Source organism: Notothenia coriiceps, unplaced genomic scaffold (genome assembly GCF_000735185.1).
Source record: "Notothenia coriiceps isolate Sejong01 unplaced genomic scaffold, NC01 NC01_scaffold00014337, whole genome shotgun sequence".
In the NCBI taxonomy this organism is placed as follows: Eukaryota; Metazoa; Chordata; class Actinopteri; order Perciformes; family Nototheniidae; genus Notothenia; species Notothenia coriiceps.
The window spans coordinates 1,055-9,172 of NW_011347038.1; the positions used below are offsets into that span (position 1 = coordinate 1,055).

The 8,118-nt window shown below is 39.8% G+C and overlaps 1 long non-coding RNA gene across 1 annotated transcript; it reads right to left on the bottom strand.

The window, feature by feature from the left end:
• Positions 1–685: 685 nt before the first annotated feature.
• Positions 686–7,839, bottom strand: LOC104948470 (uncharacterized). The gene is made up of 3 exons (XR_798694.1): positions 7,651–7,839; positions 3,781–3,830; positions 686–714 (listed from the first exon to the last, which is right to left on the bottom strand). It is a non-coding gene; the product is annotated as an uncharacterized lncRNA (long non-coding RNA).
• Between the last annotated feature and the right edge of the window lie 279 nt (positions 7,840–8,118).

The window sequence follows — 8,118 nt, forward strand, 5'->3', positions numbered from 1 at the left end:
GCCCTCCTATTCAGATGGAGCATTTAAGCCTGGTTGTTACAAGGCGTCAAGCTGATGCTACACTGAATAGCACACTGAGATACAAGTGGTCCCCCCCACCCAAATTGATCCCCATCACTATGGCCGAACAAAGGATGGGTCGATCATCCTGCCGCTGTGACGTTGCGGTAAGCAGAAAAATGATTTGTCCGAGGTACTTCCTCTTCTTTGACACCAGCTAATTGAAGGGTTAAGAAGGTTAAGGGTGTCACATAATTTTGATTGATGGACAGCGTGTGTCAGATACTTTTATTTATGTATTCTCTTCAAGAGAGTGAGAAATAGCTCGGGTCAATAGAAGCGTTCCGTGGTGCTAAATTATTCTGTGTAATAGCTTATTATGGATGTTTGGTGAACGTTAGCAGCTTAGATGGTGAGGTCAATACTGTATTGTCAGTACAGCTTGGTTATTAACCCCATCAGCGTGACTCGGGATGATTAACGGAGCGCCGGGCCTTGAGTGAGTGAGTTCTCACCCTGTGTTAGCCTCTATGGGTTGCTAAACAAACACAGCCTTACATTAACCTGCCTACACAGCTGCATCGAGTCATGCTGATCTAATTTAACACCTCGAGCTTTCTAAACCTTAATATACATACTGACTTTTTCTTAACTGCATACATTACTTTGATAAAATAGATAGAACCTTACCATCTCCAGATCCAATACACCTTCCTGTAAAGACACAATCAGAGCAATATTACTTCATATGCATATATAAAATTAAGTAGGGACACTCTTCCATGTTTTTAATGCATTATGTACATACTTATAGTCGGGTTAAGTATCTTGCCCCTTGGCACTGCGACATGTGGACTGCAGGGGTGGAGATCAAATCAATGACCATCTGATTGGTAGACGACCATTTAACCCTGAGCCACAGCCTCCCCTTTAAATATATAATGTTTTATAAGCCATCATAAATATTTATGATGTTTCAGAACAATTATTTTATTTATAACTATCATTTAACCTGTTTCTGGTCACTCACTGAATTTCATTTTTGCAGAAGAAGTAGAAGGGAGGTTTATTTTTTGTAAACATCTTCTTGTTTTTAGATCTCTTCTTTATGAATTGTAATGCACAAAACGTTACAAATAAAGTCTAGTGTTTCCTAGACTGGATACAGGTTTCTGATACTAAGTAAAGAAAATAAAAATATAATGTCGTGTTTTTTTACCAATTTACCAGTACACCTAAAAGTATTCATAATGAGTCATGATTTATAGTGTGTTATTCATCTTTTTTTTAAAGCACTATGAATATGTATGAGATGAAATTACTCTACAGCAGATTTACAAAAGGACAGGAGGAAAAAAGAAAACAAATTGTATCACAATATATTTTAATATATATCTGAATAACAATATTCGAAGGATATTGTAGGGTTGACCATTGATGCTTAAAGAAATATTAACAAACAGAGAATTTGGATAAATAATCAACAGTAATGTGAATTTAATGAATAAGTAGCCAAAGGTAAATATTAGTCATGATAACAATCTGCTAAGTTCAGAGAATGAATTCACTTTACTGTATTGCACCTTTTAAAAACAGAAAAACATAGCATATGGAAAATCTGAGGCCATATCTAGACTCATATCACAATATCCATATATTGACCAGTCCTTTTATACAGTGGTATACAGTAAGACTATTAACCAATATAGGTGTGTTTATAATGCATTATAGAACTGTTGTGTAACCATGAAAACCAATAGCAAAGTAAGCCATATGGTGAGTGTTTCTCTAAATGGTAAACTAGCAGAGAAAAACCAAGTGTGTGTGTGTATATGTGTATGTGTATGTGTATGTGTGTGTGTGTGTGTGTGTGTGTGTGTGTGTGTGTGTGTGTGTGTGTGTGTGTGTGTGTGTGTGTGTGTGTGTGTGTGTGTGTGTGTGTGTGTGTGTGTGAGTAGAGGCAGAGGAGAGGAATATAGTGTTGCAACCAATAGGTAACAAGGGAAGGAAATGAAGGCGCTGGGGAGTGTGTAGCTCACAACATGCTTCTTATCACACACACAAAGACAAGGCCGCTCCCGCCGCTCATCCCGCTCCTGACTGATGTTCCCTCACTAACGATGCATAAGTGATGCTATGCCTCTTATCTGCCACTCAAACGCACACCTGCTCTTCCCCCTCGGCCGGCTGCCTCTAATGTGTTGATGCTTTTCTATGAAGAGTACTTTAAAAAAAAAAAAATCCGCCCACCCTCCTTTTTCCCTCACTCGTTTACATCCCTCAGTCACTCTGCCTTCCCTCTCTACACGTCTCTCTCCTCATCCGTCATAATTAAAAGCTCGGCCGGGTTTGAGAAGGCTGATTAATTGCATGCGAGCTCTGGCAGGACCCATCATGCAGCCGCAGATGGGACCGTGAGTGCAACACGGAGGTACAGACAGACGTTGGGAAGGAACGAATGCTAAGCGGACATTTCAGTGTGTGTGAGAGTATTGCTGTGTCTCAATGCGGATTCTCTACTTCGTACAGTGAACACTTGCGCAGTGTTTGAAAAGTGGTGCAGGAATGAGTCTTAAAAAACTCTTAGCATTTTACCACTTCCGGGTCCGTAGTCTCGAAGTCAACTGTATTTTTATAGTGCATTGAAAATAAAGTTTTACACTGTTGCATATCATTATTTGAATACAGCTTTAGCTTTTTACTTCCGGGATTGCAGTTACAATTTTGAAAGTAAAACAAATCTTGTAATATGTGGAGATTATCCTGCTGAACAAAAACACTATGATAAATGTGTTTGTCACAGATCTTATTTTCTTCAATATTCCAAAATCCAATGTTAAATCCCATTGCTTTTTGTCGAGGGTGCGCTTGCTATGCTATTCCAGGTTGGCTTACAAAAATACGTCATCTCCACGCCACTGTATCACACCCTGTAGCTCAAATCGCATGTTTCGCTCCTTTCCTGGAAGTGACGATCAGCGCTGTTAACCAGCTAGATCGCTAGCAACAATTTGATCGCAGTAGCAAGCCATAACAGACTGCTCAATTAACTCAATACAATGAATGGGTGCTTGTTTTCATCACCAGTATACTGGTACGTTCAATAAATACTGAAAGAAACGCTTGTTTAACTTTTATTTGTATAGTGCTGTGATCACAGGAGCAAACACACTTCCGTTTTGCAGCCAATCTCATTGAGTGAGATTTGTGTCCAGCTTTTCCAATGTTTTACCATACAGATTCTGCATTGGCAATACCTCCCATTGGGATGCACTTAAAATCGCAAATGTTAGTACAGAGGTATGAGAATTGAGACGCAGCATATGTGTTTTGTAGTTTAACGGTGAGCAAAGGGTCGATGAGGCACTGGGGGCTAGTGTGATGCAGACGAGGTGAGTTGGTGGCACGCCAAATGAAGATGCTGCGGTGTTGAAAGACAGAGACAAGGCCTCTGGTGGCTTTTAAACTCCAAGGCCTGGTGTCTGCAGTAATTAGCTACTTGTCCAAGCACGGCTGCGAGCAGTCTCTCAAGCGCACGGCTGTTTGTACTAATGTTTGGAGCACTGCATCACAGGACTCAGCCCAGCAGTTACTCAGAAACACCCAAAAGATATGCAAAACACAATTTGAAGGCAATGTGGTGTATAAATAAAAATAGTACCAGCTGTCTCTTTTTGGCAGCGCAGTAGAAATGAGGCCAGCTGGATATTTAAAATCTGTTTAGGGTGCAGATTTACAGACACAAACAAATAGGGACTAATAAAGAGCAGAAAAGCGAACCTGAAGGCTCCGCATTTCTTCCTCCTTCCTGCGACTCCTGTCCAACAGCTCTGAAACAAAGAAGATTCAAGTTTATTTCCTGTCCAAGTATTGACATAGGATTCAATAAAGGTGCATGATGGATTTTATTCAGCAGCAGCCGGCCAGCTAACCAATCAGAGCAGACTGGACTCTGGTTTCAGACAGAGGGTGAAAAGAGGTGCTGCAGCACAGGCAATATGTCACAGTAGAGGAAGGAAAAACAAATATGAACCTGAAAGTGAGCTAAACATGGCCCCTTTAAATGACATGGGTGAGGATCAGGATCAACTTGATAGGAAGATCCCAAAATGATCAGTTTTACCAATTTCTAGGAAAAAAAGATTTATAAATCAGAATCATCAGAATGCTTTATTCATCAATTGGGTTTTGTGATAGTAATTAAAATTTAGAAAAAAATGTAATACAAATATTTATATGAACATAAGAGGTTCAAGTAAGTGGAATAACATTTAAATATTTATATAAATATAAACAAATATGTTATTGCCTTGTAAATTATTTATATACATTTATTTTAATTCACTTAACATTACAGCATACCATCAAAAGAATAGCAGTGCCTTGGTCATGTAATGAATGCTACACATCCCGTTATGTTACAATGCAAACACAGTTTGCTTCTAGTGGATTATATTTGCCTGAACAGGTGGAGAGAGAAACTCTGCCTGTGTTTGTTGTTGATTGCAACAACAAATTGTTTTTAATGACAATCACTGGCTGTTTGCTTAATGAGGTGTTGAATCAAAGGAATAACTCTCATTTCAGTTAGCAGTAGAGTCTTACTTAGCAAATGCCACAATATTTACTCATGTTTTCTCCGATCCGCATTATTCCTGTCAAACTTTTTGCTTTGTGTTTTTTTTTTATAATTGTGTTCTAATAAAAAGATGGCAACTCATTATGGAACTAAGAAAAAAAGAAAGAAAATGTTCAAAAACCTTTTGATGTGTATGAATCATTGTCAAATATAATCGTAGAGAAATATTCTCCCAATAAAGAATACTTATTGTGCAAACATCTGTTTTGATTTTGGATTAGTGTTTTGCTTAAAATAACGGATTTAATGCCGGCTTTAAACATGGCTGAAAAGAAAACAGAAATGAATATTTCCTCATGCGATAGCTCTCTACTAACACATGCAAAATAAGATAATGATGTTTTAGAAGTAGCCCTACATTGCACGTAGCCATGTGACCGTGACGCAGGTTTTTTTTGGCTAACGATAGCTTTTTACTTCTGCCGATTCCATTGACTCTCCAAAATTCAAACGTGATATTACAAACATGCGTTTTCCACATCAAATCCCATTGCTTTTTGTCGGGGGAGCCCTTGCTAATTTCAAGGTTGGACTACAAAAATGTGTCACCCTTCACCACTCTATAACGTCCTATTGAATTATGAACGTAGATACCTATTAATGTGGGTTTGCCTAAGATCTTATTTTCTGCAGTACTCTGAAATCCAATTTAAAAATGTCATTGCTTTTTTTCCAGGGAGCCCTTGCTCTGCTAACTTCTGGGTTGGCCTACAAAAAGACTCATCACTGCACCACTCTATAAACACAAGAGAAACACTGAGCAACTACTACTGAGAAGCTAATCCAAGCACACATTTATATCAAATAACCAGATATTTAGCTGTTGTGGGCCTAACTCTTATGTCTTATAACTAAAGAGAGTCCTGGCAGTGAACTGTGTTTCCTAAGGGGTGTATCAGCGTATGGATAATCTAAATGGTTCAATGCTACCGCAATAGCCCAAAAATAAAATAAATACTGGCGAGTTCTACTGGAATAGCACATTCTGCCATCTTCCTCTCCATGTCTCACTACCCCTCTCTGTAGTCTCACCGGGTCTTTCAACTCTCTCTTTCCCTCTGTTAATGGAACACAAATTAGACCCATTTCACTGCATTGTTCAAATGAAGCGCTAAAAAAACAAGTTGTTCTTCCTCTGGCAGTTGCAGCTCATTAGGAGAAACTCAGTGAAAGAAATTGGGAGTGGGGAAGTGGAAAACAAGTAAATTGTCTCCAGAAGTCGGAAAGTTCACACACATTAGGATGCTTCCTAAAACATTTGTCATCATAAACAGACATGCCAGTGTGCATGATACTGAAAAAAAACAATGCATCAGATACAGAGCAACAGCCATTTTAACAAGCATCCGTAAGCACACAACACACAGCAACGAGTTGGTGACAAGAAGCCTTCAGTAATATGCAGGCAGTTAATCAGTAACTGCTTTAATGAGGTTGTCATTTAATGAAAATAGAAAAACAGTTGTTTAGTTTCAATCAAATTGACTGTCAAAGAGTCAAGGAAGACTATCCTTAAGAGCTATGCTAAGTATTTACGCCTTTCCAGAGGTGGGAGTAAGTCCTACATGAGCAAGTCTCAAGTCTCAAGCAAGTCCAAAGTCACTGTGGTGAGAGTCAAGCAAGTCAAGTCATTGCTCAGGTCAAGTCAAGTTTCCGCATTTAAAATCAGTTAAAAATATTGTGGTTATGAAAAGTTTGATTTTATTTTCAACATAAACAGCAATGGAGAGTGGGGCGCTGAAATGATAACCGTATAAGTTCTAAAAGGGNTCTAAAGTGAAAACCGGAGTACAACACAAATATTTGACATCAACGTGTGAAGCCTCCTGCCCTGGCTCCCCTTCAGCAGGGTCACAGCATTCCTCCTGTCTAAGGCGCTCCCATATGACACCGTCTCATTGTTTTCCTAACTGTGTCAGTGCACAAAGAAATATTGCATCAGTGTTTGTGTGTGCAGACAGTGTGACATTAAGATTAAACAAATTTCTTCCATTTGGGAACACCCACATATACATATGGAGTTGGCCAGATGTGTGTAAATTACTGTTCATGGTCATTTGAAAACAAATGCCGTTGTCGGACAAACACAAACACACGCAGAGCTGAGCAGAGCACAAACACACACACATCATGCGCCTTAGTGACCAGACATCTCCTTCATAAAACGAGTAATAGGGGGATCAATCGGGCAGTTNACAAGCACACACACATCATTCGCCTTAGTGTCCAGACATCCCCTTCATAAAACGAGTAATAGGGGGATCAATCGGGCAGTTTGATGTGTGTAGAGGTGTGTGTGGTTAAACGAAGCAGCCTGCGGTCGCTCTTTAGCTGTTCTAATGAAAGTAAACACAGTGAAGGCGTTGCGTAAAAGGCACAGCTCTTTGCGCGCTGGTGCTGCACTTCTCAGAGGCGGAGTTACACGACCCGCTGCCTCCTGGTGCTGTAGCGATTTCATGAAGTGTATGAGAGTCAGAGTTCGAAATATATCTAAATTAATGTAGGCACTGCCACTTCCCAACATAAACATTACAGTCTGCAATGAAACGGTTGTCTCCTGTGTGCTCCACTTCCTACTTGGAGCTCCGGTAACTTTCTCGTGCGAACAAGAGACAGTATATTTTCTTTTTTTGTATTGCCCTTTAGGGGCTCCGTACAATACAAAAACAAATGCAAATATTTAATTTTAAAAAGTAAAGTCCTTACGAGTCATCTGTCTCAAGTCAAGTCTAAAGTCATGAATACCAAGTCAAAGTCAAGTCAAGTCTTTTATCAATGTTAGTCAAGCAATTCTTGAGTCCAAAAATCAAGTCTGACTCGAGTCCCCCACCTCTGCGCCTTTCACCACCATCCATAGGCAAACTAAGGGATTTCTCGTCCAAGGTCTTTTTTAATCACGTATTAGCTGCTTACATGATGCTGTTGTATAGCTTGGCATTGAAGATGATCTTGCACTGCATTCCTAAGTGAAATCAACATGGTGTTTTTCTAATTAGACGCTGTCTATGTACCTCTCTTTTCAGTGTCAAGGGAGTGCAGCAGCTTCTCCTGTTGATCGAGGCGCTGCAGGAGAGCCGTCTGCTCAGAGTCCCGGCTCTGCCTCAGGGCCTTTAACTGATCCCTGGTCTGTTGTTGCTGCTTCTTCAGGCGCTGTTCTCTTGTGTTGCACTCCCGCACCTCCTCACACAGCCAGCGTATCTTGGTCTGGTTGGTGAAATAAATTTAGAATCAATGGACTGGAGTGAGATGGGTATCAAGGGTTCTTGTAAGTTTAATCATAACTTAAGGGCATTATGAAGGGGCATTAACCAATATAGATATGTTTTCTATCATTGTTCAGTATTTCACTATGGTACTATTTACAGTTAAACAATCTTACTCTGTTATCAAAGAACCAAAGTACCGTTAAGTAACCCAACATTTTTAAAGACTAAGGCCTTAGTTCCTGCCTGTCGGGTGTTCTTTTACCCATAATGACC